Raw genomic sequence first — 17499 nt, 5'->3', positions numbered from 1 at the left:
GGAATGTTCCTTATGAGGTGCTGACCAAGTGTTGTTACTTTGTAGCCAATCCATCATCCAAGATGGCTGCCAACGGGGAACTTTGTTTAACATAGGACCCTATGGAAAATACATACAAATTTCTTCTTTAAGAGAACCACTGAATTGAATTGAATGAAACCAAACATATTTGTTCCTTGTTTGTTCCTTTCCTTTTGAGGTGCTGGCCAAGTGTTAATACTTTGTAGCCAATTTTATCTTTTTTTATATAATTTCAAAAACCCATTAAAAAGTTAGGTGAGCGATACAGGCTCTTGAGAGCCTTTAGTTCTATATAATGACAGGCGCAAATGCTTGGTTATGCTAGTATATTAACAATTTAAAAATATCTTTTGAAAGCTTGCTTTGACTTATCTCTTAAATCTGTAATTGCGAAATAAAGATGGGCCCGTCTAGGAACCTTCAATACAAGAGTGCACACGCTGAAATGTCGCCTTCTTTACTAATCATTGATATCATGTTGATAGTTCTTAATATGAAGCGTTATACAACGGTCACAGAGACTTAACATTAACCAAGAAAACTAAACATTGACAAATGAACCATGAAAATGAGGTCAAGGTCAGATGAACCAATGCCAGGAAGGCATGTACAGCTAACAGTGCTTCCATACAACAAATATAGTCGACCTATTTCTTATAGTTTAAGAAAAACAGACAAAAACACAAAAACTTAACACTTAGAAATGAACTGTGAAAATGAGATCAAGGTCAAATGACATCTGCCCGCTAGACATGTACACCTTACAAGCATTCCATAGAACAAATATAGTTGAGCTATTGCATATAGTATTAGAAAAAAAGACCAATATTCAAAAACTTAACTTTGAACACTAAACCATGAAAATGAGGTCAAGGTCAGATGACATCTGCCAGTTAGAAATGTACACCTTACAATCATTCCACACACCAAATATAGTAGACCTATTGCATACAGTATAAGGAAAACAGACCAAAACGCAAAAAAAACTGAACTATAACCACTGAACCATGAAAATGAGGTCAAGGTCAGATAACAACTACAAGTTGGACATGTACACCTTACAATCCTTCCATACACCAAATATACAAGACCTATTTATAGTCTGAGATGCATGGTTTTTTTATTAGTTGTTAGTGGCTTTGAACTTGCTGTCAGATAATTGCGAGTACTCTAAGATCTGTTCATTGTGTCTTTTTTGTGTCGGGATGTTAAGTTCCCGGCCACGTCCACTTGTATTTTTGTCCATCTGAGTTCAGCCTTTTTCAACTGATTTTTATAGTTAGTTCTTATGTTGTACTATTATACCACTGTCCCAGGTTAGGGGAGGGTGGAGATCCCGCTAACATGTTTAACCCCGCCACATTATTTATGTATATGCCTGTCCCAAGTTAGGAGCCTGTAAATTCAGTGGTTATCGTTTGTTTATGTGTTACATATTTGTTTTTCGTTAATTTTTTTACATAAATAAGGCCGTTAAGTTTTCTCGTTTTAATTGTTTTACATTGTCTTATTGGGGCCTTTTAGCTGACTATGCAGTATAGGCTTTGCTCATTGTTGAAGGCCGTACGGTGACCTGTAGTTCTTAATGTCTGTCATTTTGGTTTTTGTGGATAGTTGTCTCATTGGCAATCATACCACATCTTCTTTTTGATAAACTATAGCTTATAGTATCTGAGATATAGACTTGACCACAAAAACTTAACCTTGTTCACTGATTAAAGAAATGAGGTCAAGGTCAAGTGAATATGTCTGACGGTCACGAGGACCTTGCCAGGTGCGCACATACCAATTATAGTTATCCTATTACTTTAAAAATAGTAAGAGACAATTTAACATTTCAAAAAATCTTAATTTTTTTCAAGTAGTCACTGAACCATAAAAATGAGGTCAAGGACATTGGACATGTGACTGGCGAAAACTTCGTAACATGATGCATCCATATACAAAGTATGAAGCATCCAGGTCTTCCACCTTCTAAAATATAAAGCCTTTAAGAAGTTAGCTAATGCCTCCGCCGCCGGATCAATATCCCAGATCGAGCTTTCTGCGACAAAAATCACAGGCTCGACAAAAATCACCAAGTTTGGAATTTTATTGGGTATTACGTTTACTGGTTTATATACTCAATTAGTTCTGGTAAATCCAACCCAAACCAATGTTTAAAATAAAATGGTATGCCTTTGACTTCAACTGAAGCATATTGCTGGTAGTTTATGTAGTACAATGGATATAATAATTTTATTGGTCTATAATAATATACGAAACATATATTTCTCGTTTGAATTTATGAACTTGTCGGTAAACCGAACTTTTAAAGCAACATGTATAGTATATTTACACAAGATATGAAGCATATTGTGAATGAAATTATCAGGCTTTCTATACCTTATCAAATTAGAATAAATTATGCCTATATATATAATATAAATAATATTACGGAATAAGAGTATACATGCAAATTTAGCTACATGGATTTCATTCAGAATTCATACCACATCGATGATCTTGAGAGGGTAATCTTTTGTATTTTTATACAAAAACTATTATATATATAAAATCTACCCCAACCTGGAAAGACCACCATTGTAAATATATAGTTCAAATCGATCCGAAATGTTGTAGTCTCAACATTGAAAATTGGCAATAGGCATACTGACAACGATAATCATAGTCAACCTAATAATAAAATTGAACTCTTGGAATCCACTGCTCTATTTCCTGATGACTTGAAATCAGCTTGCACACTGTAATAACGACAGACCCTGTTTAAATAAAAATGGAGGGCTCCGATATTTTTCAAATTATTCTAATTGGTGAACTGTTTGGATCTGTTACTGTTGTATTTTGTTAAAACAAAGGTGTTAATGCCATGCATATCAAATAAAATTATAATAAACTGACATCATACTTAATACTGCATAAGACAGATTATCCTGAATTATGATACAGATTGACCAAAAAGAAAAAAAACACATTGACAACCCAAAAAATGTATTACTGAATGAGCAAAAATCAACACATTGTTTATAATAAATAAAGGTTCAAAACAAACCATGAATGCCTTCAAAGTTATTGTTGAAAAATAACCTTTTCTATGAAGAAATATACAGAAAAAATGGACAGGGAAGTTCCGATTTTTCTCGTGTAATCATACAAATGTAGGTTGATTCACAAAACAAAATGATATATATAGGGACATATGCATTAAAAAAAGGTTGGAACAAATTGTTAGGTCTGATTAATAATCACTTTGGAACGATTGGACCATTGACTAGGTACGAATTGGCCTAATCTGGGACGAGCTGGATAGGGACGAGTCTGATTGAACGAATTTACCTCATTTGCATATATTCAGTGCGATCCTCATTCATTAGGACTTCCGGGTATGGAGTTACAGAAAATCTGGGGTTCTGTCTGGACATCAAAATAAGCTGTAAATGAATAATTAGTGACCTGCAAAGAAGTTTAAATGGTAACTTGAAGTAAAAATATGTTTTGCAATCGACGGATAGCGTTTATTCCGACCCAAAACGTCCGTTTTAAAAAAAGTAGGAAAATGCGTTGCATTCCTGTCGCTTCTCTCTTCGAGAGAAGCTCTACTGTGGTAGTCGACTTTGGTATATTTTGACCCCCTTATTGATAGGATTTCAAACTCCTGTGGAGATACCCATTAGAGTCGATATATAGGTACCGTGTCCGACGGTAGTCAAGGTCGTTAAATATTCTGAATACAAAAAAGTGAATATTTTTCTGACATTGACCTTATACATGCTGCGTGTGTGTGTGTGTGTGTGTATATGTATCTTGTTTTTGTTTCGCCGGTATTTTTTTTTTTTTTTTTTTTTTTACACTGGAGCACCATTACAGATTTTGAAGAAAAAAACCCATGAAATCGACATTGCACGAAATATTCATATGTTACTATGTAAAGACAAGAAGTGTTCTAATTGTATTCAATAGGATCGCAGCGGTTCCTGCCGTACGTGATAGCCAGTAAAACAAATGAGAAGGTAGGAATGTGAATTTTCAATGACGTTTATATTATTATATAAATGACATACGTGTATCTTAAAACGAAGAAAGATTATCAAAAATCGACAAGAGAAACCGAGAAAAAAAAAATTGCCTACAATGCCGTAACAGCGACATTACACAGCTGTTTGCCGTGACCAGGATTCGAACCTGGGTTGTCGCGGCCACAACGCGAAGTACTAACCACTATACGATCACGGCTATGACTTGCAGACAGAATGTATGTGGCAAAAATTGGGTATTTAAAATTAAGGCTGATTTTAACACGTTGTCGGTACCTTTTTGGTAAAATCACTTTTCATACAAAATTTTAACGCGATATGTATGGAACGAGTGCAATCGGGCTATTCAAATGGGATTCTGCTCCATCTTATACACTTTTTCAACCGTCTGACTGCTTTATTGTTATTGTTGGCATGGTAAAAGGGTTTAACTTATTTTTATCTTTGTATGAGATACCCATTAGAGTCGATAGGTACCGTGTCCGACGGTAGTCAAGGTCGTTAAATATTCTGAATACAAAAAAGTGAATATTTTTCTGACATTGACCTTATACATGCTGCGTGTGTGTGTGTGTGTGTATATGTATCTTGTTTTTGTTTCGCCGGTATTTTTTTTTTTTTTTTTACACTGGAGCACCATTACAGATTTTGAAGAAAAAAACCCATGAAATCGACATTGCACGAAATATTCATATGTTACTATGTAAAGACAAGAAGTGTTCTAATTGTATTCAATAGGATCGCAGCGGTTCCTGCCGTACGTGATAGCCAGTAAAACAAATGAGAAGGTAGGAATGTGAATTTTCAATGACGTTTATATTATTATATAAATGACATACGTGTATCTTAAAACGAAGAAAGATTATCAAAAATCGACAAGAGAAACCGAGAAAAAAAAAATTGCCTACAATGCCGTAACAGCGACATTACACAGCTGTTTGCCGTGACCAGGATTCGAACCTGGGTTGTCGCGGCCACAACGCGAAGTACTAACCACTATACGATCACGGCTATGACTTGCAGACAGAATGTATGTGGCAAAAATTGGGTATTTAAAATTAAGGCTGATTTTAACACGTTGTCGGTACCTTTTTGGTAAAATCACTTTTCATACAAAATTTTAACGCGATGTATGGAACGAGTGCAATCGGGCTATTCAAAAGGGATTCTGCTCCATCTTATACACTTTTTCAACCGTCTGACTGCTTTATTGTTATTGTTGGCATGGTAAAAGGGTTTAACTTATTTTTATCTTTGTATGAGATACCCATTAGAGTCGATATATAGGTACCGTGTCCGACGGTAGTCAAGGTCGTTAAATATTCTGAATACAAAAAAGTGAATATTTTTCTGACATTGACCTTATACATGCTGCGTGTGTGTGTGTGTGTGTATATGTATCTTGTTTTTGTTTCGCCGGTATTTTTTTTTTTTTTTTTTTACACTGGAGCACCATTACAGATTTTGAAGAAAAAAACCCATGAAATCGACATTGCACGAAATATTCATATGTTACTATGTAAAGACAAGAAGTGTTCTAATTGTATTCAATAGGATCGCAGCGGTTCCTGCCGTACGTGATAGCCAGTAAAACAAATGAGAAGGTAGGAATGTGAATTTTCAATGACGTTTATATTATTATATAAATGACATACGTGTATCTTAAAACGAAGAAAGATTATCAAAAATCGACAAGAGAAACCGAGAAAAAAAAAATTGCCTACAATGCCGTAACAGCGACATTACACAGCTGTTTGCCGTGACCAGGATTCGAACCTGGGTTGTCGCGGCCACAACGCGAAGTACTAACCTCTATACGATCACGGCTATGACTTGCAGACAGAATGTATGTGGCAAAAATTGGGTATTTAAAATTAAGGCTGATTTTAACACGTTGTCGGTACCTTTTTGGTAAAATCACTTTTCATACAAAATTTTAACGCGATATGTATGGAACGAGTGCAATCGGGCTATTCAAAAGGGATTCTGCTCCATCTTATACACTTTTTCAACCGTCTGACTGCTTTATTGTTATTGTTGGCATGGTAAAAGGGTTTAACTTATTTTTATCTTTGTATGAGATACCCATTAGAGTCGATAGGTACCGTGTCCGACGGTAGTCAAGGTCGTTAAATATTCTGAATACAAAAAAGTGAATATTTTTCTGACATTGACCTTATACATGCTGCGTGTGTGTGTGTGTGTGTGTATATGTATCTTGTTTTTGTTTCGCCGGTATTTTTTTTTTTTTTTTTTTTTACACTGGAGCACCATTACAGATTTTGAAGAAAAAAACCCATGAAATCGACATTGCACGAAATATTCATATGTTACTATGTAAAGACAAGAAGTGTTCTAATTGTATTCAATAGGATCGCAGCGGTTCCTGCCGTACGTGATAGCCAGTAAAACAAATGAGAAGGTAGGAATGTGAATTTTCAATGACGTTTATATTATTATATAAATGACATACGTGTATCTTAAAACGAAGAAAGATTATCAAAAATCGACAAGAGAAACCGAGAAAAAAAAATTGCCTACAATGCCGTAACAGCGACATTACACAGCTGTTTGCCGTGACCAGGATTCGAACCTGGGTTGTCGCGGCCACAACGCGAAGTACTAACCACTATACGATCACGGCTATGACTTGCAGACAGAATGTATGTGGCAAAAATTGGGTATTTAAAATTAAGGCTGATTTTAACACGTTGTCGGTACCTTTTTGGTAAAATCACTTTTCATACAAAATTTTAACGCGATGTATGGAACGAGTGCAATCGGGCTATTCAAAAGGGATTCTGCTCCATCTTATACACTTTTTCAACCGTCTGACTGCTTTATTGTTATTGTTGGCATGGTAAAAGGGTTTAACTTATTTTTATCTTTGTATGAGATACCCATTAGAGTCGATATATAGGTACCGTGTCCGACGGTAGTCAAGGTCGTTAAATATTCTGAATACAAAAAAGTGAATATTTTTCTGACATTGACCTTATACATGCTGCGTGTGTGTGTGTGTGTGTGTATATGTATCTTGTTTTTGTTTCGCCGGTATTTTTTATTTATTTTTTTTTTACACTGGAGCACCATTACAGATTTTGAAGAAAAAAACCCATGAAATCGACATTGCACGAAATATTCATATGTTACTATGTAAAGACAAGAAGTGTTCTAATTGTATTCAATAGGATCGCAGCGGTTCCTGCCGTACGTGATAGCCAGTAAAACAAATGAGAAGGTAGGAATGTAAATTTACAATGACGTTTATATTATTATATAAATGACATACGTGTATCTTAAAACGAAGAAAGATTATCAAAAATCGACAAGAGAAACCGAGAAAAAAAAAAATTGCCTACAATGCCGTAACAGCGACATTACACAGCTGTTTGCCGTGACCAGGATTCGAACCTGGGTTGTCGCGGCCACAACGCGAAGTACTAACCACTATACGATTTTTTTTTTTTTATCTTTATTATAATCCACAATTCATATATACATATCACAGTTTTAGTTACACAAAAGTGAAAACATTGCCATTAGTTATTGTCCTTTCTCTGAAACGAATCACATTTCAAACATTATCTATATAGCGTGAAATATTTGTCACGAACATAATTGTCTGATTATTTACTTTCGATACTCATATTTATATACATATACATATCATTATTATAGAAAAATATCATATCCCTATACTTATATTCAATCTCTATCTAATCTTCCACTCATCTCATACATTCACAACTATTTAAAGCTTACACAGAATACAATGAAAAATCAAAAGAGTTAGATGTTTGTACAGTCTTATTGCCCGAAATATGACATAAAATGTTACAATCGAAATAATAGTTCGCACAGGGCTGGTCTCCATTCCACAACGCAAATAAAATCGAAAGTATTAAAATTAAGGCAATTATCAGCAATTATAAGACAAGCAAACAACATCACAGTATAATTATCATCTTTCAGCAAAAGCTTTTCTCACATTTTCTCACAGAAACATACCCACTTTCTCTCTACAAAAACAAATTACAAAATATCAATAAAAAAATTACAGTCTTTTCATTTTCACAACTTTTTCCATCTTCAATATACCTTCATTCACTTCATCATTCATAAATGGTGTTGTTCGTACATCTTCAAAATCCTCGGTTAGCACTTTGTTATATCTAGAGTACTCATGTTCCCCGGGAAGGAGAAGTTCAAAATTTTTACCACTCATATGAAACAATACCAGACGTCCTCTTTCCGTTTTTCCAATCAACATGTCCATACCGCTCCGGCTTTTTTTAAAAACAATTTTCCTTATAATTCCACTTTCTGGTACTTTTCTATTATGTTCTTTCACTTTATCACATGATTGTGCACCTGGTGACGTAGTGGATACAATATCGCTATTATTCTTTTTACTAATTGTACATTTTGTTACTAAATTGTCTCCTTCTACGGTACACTTATTCTTTTCAATTCTATCAACAGTTATTCTTTGTTTACATTTTTCCACATTGTTTACATGTTTACCCTTTAAACAGGTTGGTGGCAAAGACAATTCATTACCTGTATCGATTGACAGTTCTATATTTGGACTCTCTATAACTTCAATGTTACCTGAAGTAGTAGAGGCCATAGACGGGTTATCGTCAATGTCCATTATATCTAGGGTATTTGTCGATACCTCTTCACTCGGTAATTGCCTAATTTCAGATGAACGATCTGAACAAATCACATCTTTATGGTTCTCACTAATAGAACTGTTTGCATCATCAGTATTATATTCTTTCATCCGTTTTTTATCACGATTGACAGTAGAATTTGATTTTCTTTTAGTCTTATTACTATCTTGATTTGTAAAAACTATAGATACACGGGCTCTGTCATTCTCACCATGCACAGTAAATGATATATGACGAAATTGTCTACATGCGTTTTCTATAGTACTCGTTAATAACGACGGGAGTCTTTCCATTATAAATATAGTTAAAAACAGTTATACAATTCACCCTCGGGTAGCCTCTTTCAATCCAACAATATTTACCACATTTCAAACAGTTAATAAAGACGGTTTTTTCAATATCAATGAAAAGAACTTACTTCTAAAACAAGTTAGAATGTTAATAATCCATATTTTAGCTTGGTAATCCGAGCAATAACTTATAATAAAGTAATATTTTCACTGTACACAAAAACAACGTCCTGTCATACAAAGGTCCACTCGACTTTTCCACTAACCACTATACGATCACGGCTATGACTTGCAGACAGAATGTATGTGGCAAAAATTGGGTATTTAAAATTAAGGCTGATTTTAACACGTTGTCGGTACCTTTTTGGTAAAATCACTTTTCATACAAAATTTTAACGCGATGTATGGAACGAGTGCAATCGGGCTATTCAAAAGGGATTCTGCTCCATCTTATACACTTTTTCAACCGTCTGACTGCTTTATTGTTATTGTTGGCATGGTAAAAGGGTTTAACTTATTTTTATCTTTGTATGAGATACCCATTAGAGTCGATATATAGGTACCGTGTCCGACGGTAGTCAAGGTCGTTAAATATTCTGAATACAAAAAAGTGAATATTTTTCTGACATTGACCTTATACATGCTGCGTGTGTGTGTGTGTGTGTATATGTATCTTGTTTTTGTTTCGCCGGTATTTTTTTTTTTTTTTTTTTTTACACTGGAGCACCATTACAGATTTTGAAGAAAAAACCCCATGAAATCGACATTGCACGAAATATTCATATGTTACTATGTAAAGACAAGAAGTGTTCTAATTGTATTCAATAGGATCGCAGCGGTTCCTGCCGTACGTGATAGCCAGTAAAACAAATGAGAAGGTAGGAATGTGAATTTTCAATGACGTTTATATTATTATATAAATGACATACGTGTATCTTAAAACGAAGAAAGATTATCAAAAATCGACAAGAGAAACCGAGAAAAAAAAATTGCCTACAATGCCGTAACAGCGACATTACACAGCTATTTGCCGTGACCAGGATTCGAACCTGGGTTGTCGCGGCCACAACGCGAAGTACTAACCTCTATACGATCACGGCTATGACTTGCAGACAGAATGTATGTGGCAAAAATTGGGTATTTAAAATTAAGGCTGATTTTAACACGTTGTCGGTACCTTTTTGGTAAAATCACTTTTCATACAAAATTTTAACGCGATATGTATGGAACGAGTGCAATCGGGCTATTCAAAAGGGATTCTGCTCCATCTTATACACTTTTTCAACCGTCTGACTGCTTTATTGTTATTGTTGGCATGGTAAAAGGGTTTAACTTATTTTTATCTTTGTATGAGATACCCATTAGAGTCGATATATAGGTACCGTGTCCGACGGTAGTCAAGGTCGTTAAATATTCTGAATACAAAAAAGTGAATATTTTTCTGACATTGACCTTATACATGCTGCGTGTGTGTGTGTGTGTGTGTATATGTATCTTGTTTTTGTTTCGCCGGTATTTTTTTTTTTTTTTTTTTTTACACTGGAGCACCATTACAGATTTTGAAGAAAAAAACCCATGAAATCGACATTGCACGAAATATTCATATGTTACTATGTAAAGACAAGAAGTGTTCTAATTGTATTCAATAGGATCGCAGCGGTTCCTGCCGTACGTGATAGCCAGTAAAACAAATGAGAAGGTAGGAATGTGAATTTTCAATGACGTTTATATTATTATATAAATGACATACGTGTATCTTAAAACGAAGAAAGATTATCAAAAATCGACAAGAGAAACCGAGAAAAAAAAAATTGCCTACAATGCCGTAACAGCGACATTACACAGCTGTTTGCCGTGACCAGGATTCGAACCTGGGTTGTCGCGGCCACAACGCGAAGTACTAACCACTATACGATCACGGCTATGACTTGCAGACAGAATGTATGTGGCAAAAATTGGGTATTTAAAATTAAGGCTGATTTTAACACGTTGTCGGTACCTTTTTGGTAAAATCACTTTTCATACAAAATTTTAACGCGATGTATGGAACGAGTGCAATCGGGCTATTCAAAAGGGATTCTGCTCCATCTTATACACTTTTTCAACCGTCTGACTGCTTTATTGTTATTGTTGGCATGGTAAAAGGGTTTAACTTATTTTTATCTTTGTATGAGATACCCATTAGAGTCGATATATAGGTACCGTGTCCGACGGTAGTCAAGGTCGTTAAATATTCTGAATACAAAAAAGTGAATATTTTTCTGACATTGACCTTATACATGCTGCGTGTGTGTGTGTGTGTGTGTGTATATGTATCTTGTTTTTGTTTCGCCGGTATTTTTTTTTTTTTTTTTTTTACACTGGAGCACCATTACAGATTTTGAAGAAAAAAACCCATGAAATCGACATTGCACGAAATATTCATATGTTACTATGTAAAGACAAGAAGTGTTCTAATTGTATTCAATAGGATCGCAGCGGTTCCTGCCGTACGTGATAGCCAGTAAAACAAATGAGAAGGTAGGAATGTGAATTTTCAATGACGTTTATATTATTATATAAATGACATACGTGTATCTTAAAACGAAGAAAGATTATCAAAAATCGACAAGAGAAACCGAGAAAAAAAAAATTGCCTACAATGCCGTAACAGCGACATTACACAGCTGTTTGCCGTGACCAGGATTCGAACCTGGGTTGTCGCGGCCACAACGCGAAGTACTAACCACTATACGATCACGGCTATGACTTGCAGACAGAATGTATGTGGCAAAAATTGGGTATTTAAAATTAAGGCTGATTTTAACACGTTGTCGGTACCTTTTTGGTAAAATCACTTTTCATACAAAATTTTAACGCGATGTATGGAACGAGTGCAATCGGGCTATTCAAAAGGGATTCTGCTCCATCTTATACACTTTTTCAACCGTCTGACTGCTTTATTGTTATTGTTGGCATGGTAAAAGGGTTTAACTTATTTTTATCTTTGTATGAGATACCCATTAGAGTCGATATATAGGTACCGTGTCCGACGGTAGTCAAGGTCGTTAAATATTCTGAATACAAAAAAGTGAATATTTTTCTGACATTGACCTTATACATGCTGCGTGTGTGTGTGTGTGTGTGTGTATATGTATCTTGTTTTTGTTTCGCCGGTATTTTTTTTTTTTTTTTTTTTACACTGGAGCACCATTACAGATTTTGAAGAAAAAAACCCATGAAATCGACATTGCACGAAATATTCATATGTTACTATGTAAAGACAAGAAGTGTTCTAATTGTATTCAATAGGATCGCAGCGGTTCCTGCCGTACGTGATAGCCAGTAAAACAAATGAGAAGGTAGGAATGTGAATTTTCAATGACGTTTATATTATTATATAAATGACATACGTGTATCTTAAAACGAAGAAAGATTATCAAAAATCGACAAGAGAAACCGAGAAAAAAAAAATTGCCTACAATGCCGTAACAGCGACATTACACAGCTGTTTGCCGTGACCAGGATTCGAACCTGGGTTGTCGCGGCCACAACGCGAAGTACTAACCACTATACGATCACGGCTATGACTTGCAGACAGAATGTATGTGGCAAAAATTGGGTATTTAAAATTAAGGCTGATTTTAACACGTTGTCGGTACCTTTTTGGTAAAATCACTTTTCATACAAAATTTTAACGCGATGTATGGAACGAGTGCAATCGGGCTATTCAAAAGGGATTCTGCTCCATCTTATACACTTTTTCAACCGTCTGACTGCTTTATTGTTATTGTTGGCATGGTAAAAGGGTTTAACTTATTTTTATCTTTGTATGAGATACCCATTAGGGACTGTGCAATATTTATCTGAGGGTGGGGCCGGTGTACAGCAAATATTAAAAAAAAAAAAACTGTATGCCCCGCCAATATTTATTATAAAAAAAGTTCTTGCCCCGCTTCAATTAATGAAAAAAAAAGTCCTTGCCCCGCTGGAAAAAAAATGAAACACATATATGGAAACATGATATTTTTTAACTAAAATGCACAACATTCAATAATACATGTATATCAGAGTTGATATTTCAACTCAAATGCATTTAATTCAATATTATAAAGATTTTATTTTTGAAGGAAGTCAACTTAGGAGCGCTGTGATTGAATGTAAGGGTACAATATATTTTTTTGTATTTATCTATGAATAATTGCAGTGTGTATATTTACAAAATAAATTTGATAACCTATTGAAATATTTTCTAGACAATTATTTGAAAAGACTTCCAAAATTTCATAAATTTGGTGTAAAATGATAGTGGGCATCAGACTTCAGTTATTTTATACTATTTTGAAGCTTTTTATAAGTACATTTGATTTTTATCACAAAGAATACAAATTATTCACTGAGAACAATACTGTGTTGAGAAAAGTGCTGATTCATCATAATAAGTCAAATTGATGGGTACTGATATAAAACTTTATTCTGGGAGTTCAATATTAACTATATTGTATAAAATGCACCAAACTATAGTTCTTTTGTATTTCTTTTCACCTTTCACAATAAATAGTTCAATTGGAAACACCAGAATTCAAGACACGACAAATGTTTTTAACTGAGATATTTGCCTTCTTTGCTGTGTAATTCCCTAATGTATCACTTGGGTATTTCTCTAGCTATTAAAATTGGAAATGTTCTGGTTAAGTTTGTACTGTTTATGGAGTAAGGCAATATTTAATCATACTAGAAGCATTTTCAGCGTTAAAATTGTCCATCTAAGAAAAAAAGAGGCCCACTTGAGGCCAAATTTAGATAGAATTTATATTCTCCTGTGTAAAGAATTTGTTCACATTCTTGGCAATTCATGCAGAAAATATTTCAATAGTGCTTGATTTTGTAGTTTATATCTTTAATTATATCAGGCATACATAATTTTTCATTTTCTACTGTTTGCAAGGACTTTTGTTGGAAATTAATACTCCCAAGGGACATAATTCAGCTTTTTCATAGATTAAGTTGCAATTCTTTTAATGTTTAAGAATTTAATTTTGTCATGTTAAAGATTTATTTAAAATACAATTGAAGTTGTTTTATGTTTAAGCATTTATTACCATATGTTATGTCATATGTTTAATTTTCAAAACATTGTTTATAGTTTTCCAGAATTTTGATCAGAATTTCATTTTTTTTTTATAAATGATTATTAAAAGCATAAACACACAAAAATATATTGAAGCACTGTATTAGGTTATTTTGTTTTAGATTCAATTGTTCTTTTTCTATCAAGTTACTTTTTTCCACAGAAATCACAAATAGTTTTAATCTGTTATACTCTGATTTAATTTTTTTATGCACACACGAAGGGTTTTTAAAAAAGTGTGCGCCCCGGCAAAGGTTTGTTACAAAAAACTTTGCGCCCCGCTCATTAATTGCATGAAAAAAGTATGTGCCCCGTCCATGTTTGCACCGGTCCCACCCTCAGATAAATATTGCACAGTCCCTTAGAGTCGATATATAGGTACCGTGTCCGACGGTAGTCAAGGTCGTTAAATATTCTGAATACAAAAAAGTGAATATTTTTCTGACATTGACCTTATACATGCTGCGTGTGTGTGTGTGTGTATATGTATCTTGTTTTTGTTTCGCCGGTATTTTTTTTTTTTTTTTTTACACTGGAGCACCATTACAGATTTTGAAGAAAAAAACCCATGAAATCGACATTGCACGAAATATTCATATGTTACTATGTAAAGACAAGAAGTGTTCTAATTGTATTCAATAGGATCGCAGCGGTTCCTGCCGTACGTGATAGCCAGTAAAACAAATGAGAAGGTAGGAATGTGAATTTTCAATGACGTTTATATTATTATATAAATGACATACGTGTATCTTAAAACGAAGAAAGATTATCAAAAATCGACAAGAGAAACCGAGAAAAAAAAATTGCCTACAATGCCGTAACAGCGACATTACACAGCTGTTTGCCGTGACCAGGATTCGAACCTGGGTTGTCGCGGCCACAACGCGAAGTACTAACCACTATACGATCACGGCTATGACTTGCAGACAGAATGTATGTGGCAAAAATTGGGTATTTAAAATTAAGGCTGATTTTAACACGTTGTCGGTACCTTTTTGGTAAAATTAAATTTTTAGAATTAAAATTTAGTTTTGTAAATTAAATACTCACCTTCATAAATTTAGATATCAGTCCACTCGCTGCATTATTCAACCGGAAACCAGCCAGAAAAAGAAACCATGACCCCGTGACAACCTCTCCCACCTGACACCTGTGTGTCCTAAACCTTCATCATTTATTCCTTAAAATGCTAGGCACTAAAAGGGGGATGAAGGGGAGGAGGGAGGGACCTCTGATTTATGAAGGTGAGTATTTAATTTACAAAACTAAATTTTAATTCTAAAAATTTAATTTTTATTACATTAAATACCTCACCTTCATAAATTTAGATAACAGAATTTAACGAAGGGCTGAATCCCCATCACTAGGAGGAGGAAAAACAACCTGTTGAGCAGCAACCAAAGGCCCTAAAGAATAGAGGTTGTCACAATGAAGAGGCATGGACCGTAAATAATGGTTATAAAAGGCACTATCAGACCTCCAAAAACCAGCTGACATGATTTCCGACATAGAGGAGGAATTAAAAATGTTCCAAGAAGAGGCTAAGGCTCTTACTTCATGTGCTTTAACTTGATGTTTAACTAAAACTTCAGAAGAAGCAGATTTATAGGCCAAAATGACAGTATTGCAAATCCAAGTAGAAATGGTTTTGGCAGAAATGTCAGAAATTCCTTTTTTAATAGGAATAAACAACCTAGAAGAACCAGCAGATCTTAATTTCGCTGAAGAAGCTAGGTAAACAAGCAAGGCTCTCACGGGACACAAAACCTGATTATCCGATGTGGGAGGTAAAGCAGGAATAGTAATAATACCAGAACCTTTATCAGGTAACTGGTTCTTTGCTAAAAAAGATGGATCAGTGAGAAGAGTAACTGAAGACTTATCAGATGCAAAGCGGAGACAAGACTCAGAAATTGACAGAGCATGAATCTCACTCCTTCTGCGACCAGTAGCCAAAGCTATCAGAAAACAACATTTATAAGATAAAAAATTTGAAGGAGGCTGAATGTAAAGGTTCAAAAGGTGAAAACTGAAGAACCTTCAAAACTAAACCTAAGTCCCAAGAAGGAACCAAACGCCTTTGACGAGGTCTATTAAGGCAAAAGTTTTTTATCAATAATGACAAAAACTCATTATCCCCAAAATCAGAGCCTCCTGAAAGTGATATTGTTCTGGCTATGGCAGATCTATATCCCTTTATAGTAGAAGGAGAATAACCTTTCTCCTCAAAAAGGTAAAGGAAGAAATCCGCTAACTGTTGTACAGTGACAGAGAGTGGATTAATCTGCTTCGACAGACACCAAGTACAGAAGATAGACCATTTGGAGTCATAAACTGCTCCTGTAGATTGTCTGACTGATCCTGAGATACGCTTGGTTGCTCCCTCAGAAAAGCCTCCCTTTCTGAGGGAATCCCTGACAACAACCAAGCGTGCAGATGGAGATTCTCCAGACCTTGATGCAGTTTTCTTCCTTTGAATTGAGACAGTAGATCCTCTCTTAGAGGCAAACAAAGGGGCTTCGCACAACACAGAAGTAGTAGTTCTGGGAACCAAGACTGTCTTGACCAAGCCGGAGCAATAAGAATGGTCTTGCAAAGATCCCTCTGAATCTTGTGCAAGATCTTTGGAAGAAGACGAAAAGGAGGGAACATGTAACTGAACATTCCCTTCCAAGATAGGGTCATAGCATCTACTGCCCAAGCTTTCTCGTCTGGAATGGGAGAAACGTAAGTCTCCAATTTGTGATTCAGACTGGTGGCAAAAAGATCTATATGAGGACGATCCCAACGAAGAATGATCTCCTGAAACACTGATGGATGAATTTCCCATTCTGTGTTCACTGGAACACGGGAACGGGAGAGAGCATCCGCCAGAAGATTTTGACTGCCTGGAACATGTCTCACTGACAGAAAAATATTGAGACTGTGACACAGAAGAAGAATTTCCTTGCTCAGATGATACAGAGAAAAGGAATGGGTCCCTCCTTGATTCTGAAGATAAGCCACTACTGTGGAGTTGTCCGTGGCAACCAGTAGTGACTGACCCTGAATCACAGCCTGAAACTGACGGAGAGAAAGAAACACAGCTCTCATCTCTAGAAGATTGATGTGTTCCTCCAACTGAGCACCTGACCAAAGGCCTGATGCTGTCCTGCCCTCCAGATAAGCTCCCCAACCCATCAGACTCGCATCTGTGAACAAAGTTAGGCTGGGGTCTGGAGGATCCAACAAAACTCCCTTCCGAAGATGTTTTTCCTGAAGCCACCATTGAAGATGAGGTAACAACCGAGGAAGGATGGGAACAGGTGCCTCCCACAACTGAGAAATTGGATGCCAAAACTCCATCAGATACCACTGGATTGGAC

The 17499-nt window shown here is 35.4% G+C and overlaps 7 non-coding genes across 7 annotated transcripts; all 7 read right to left on the bottom strand.

Annotated features, from left to right (window-relative positions):
• Positions 1-4182: 4182 nt before the first annotated feature.
• Positions 4183-4254, bottom strand: Trnah-gug (transfer RNA histidin (anticodon GUG)). The gene has a single exon. It is a non-coding gene; the product is annotated as a tRNA-His (tRNA).
• Positions 4255-4994: 740 nt separating this feature from the next.
• Trnah-gug (transfer RNA histidin (anticodon GUG)) lies at positions 4995-5066 on the bottom strand. Its single transcript has one exon. It is a non-coding gene; the product is annotated as a tRNA-His (tRNA).
• A 1561-nt stretch (positions 5067-6627) lies between these two features.
• Positions 6628-6699, bottom strand: Trnah-gug (transfer RNA histidin (anticodon GUG)). Its single transcript has one exon. It is a non-coding gene; the product is annotated as a tRNA-His (tRNA).
• A 4175-nt stretch (positions 6700-10874) lies between these two features.
• On the bottom strand, positions 10875-10946 carry Trnah-gug (transfer RNA histidin (anticodon GUG)). Its single transcript has one exon. It is a non-coding gene; the product is annotated as a tRNA-His (tRNA).
• Positions 10947-11695: 749 nt separating this feature from the next.
• Trnah-gug (transfer RNA histidin (anticodon GUG)) lies at positions 11696-11767 on the bottom strand. Its single transcript has one exon. It is a non-coding gene; the product is annotated as a tRNA-His (tRNA).
• A 749-nt stretch (positions 11768-12516) lies between these two features.
• On the bottom strand, positions 12517-12588 carry Trnah-gug (transfer RNA histidin (anticodon GUG)). Its single transcript has one exon. It is a non-coding gene; the product is annotated as a tRNA-His (tRNA).
• Positions 12589-14976: 2388 nt separating this feature from the next.
• Trnah-gug (transfer RNA histidin (anticodon GUG)) lies at positions 14977-15048 on the bottom strand. The gene has a single exon. It is a non-coding gene; the product is annotated as a tRNA-His (tRNA).
• Between the last annotated feature and the right edge of the window lie 2451 nt (positions 15049-17499).

The sequence above is a fragment of the Mytilus edulis genome, chromosome 6 (assembly GCF_963676685.1).
Source record: "Mytilus edulis chromosome 6, xbMytEdul2.2, whole genome shotgun sequence".
In the NCBI taxonomy this organism is placed as follows: Eukaryota; Metazoa; Mollusca; class Bivalvia; order Mytilida; family Mytilidae; genus Mytilus; species Mytilus edulis.
Note: the sequence above shows the minus strand (reverse complement) of the source record. Positions and strands in the feature narration are given on the sequence as shown.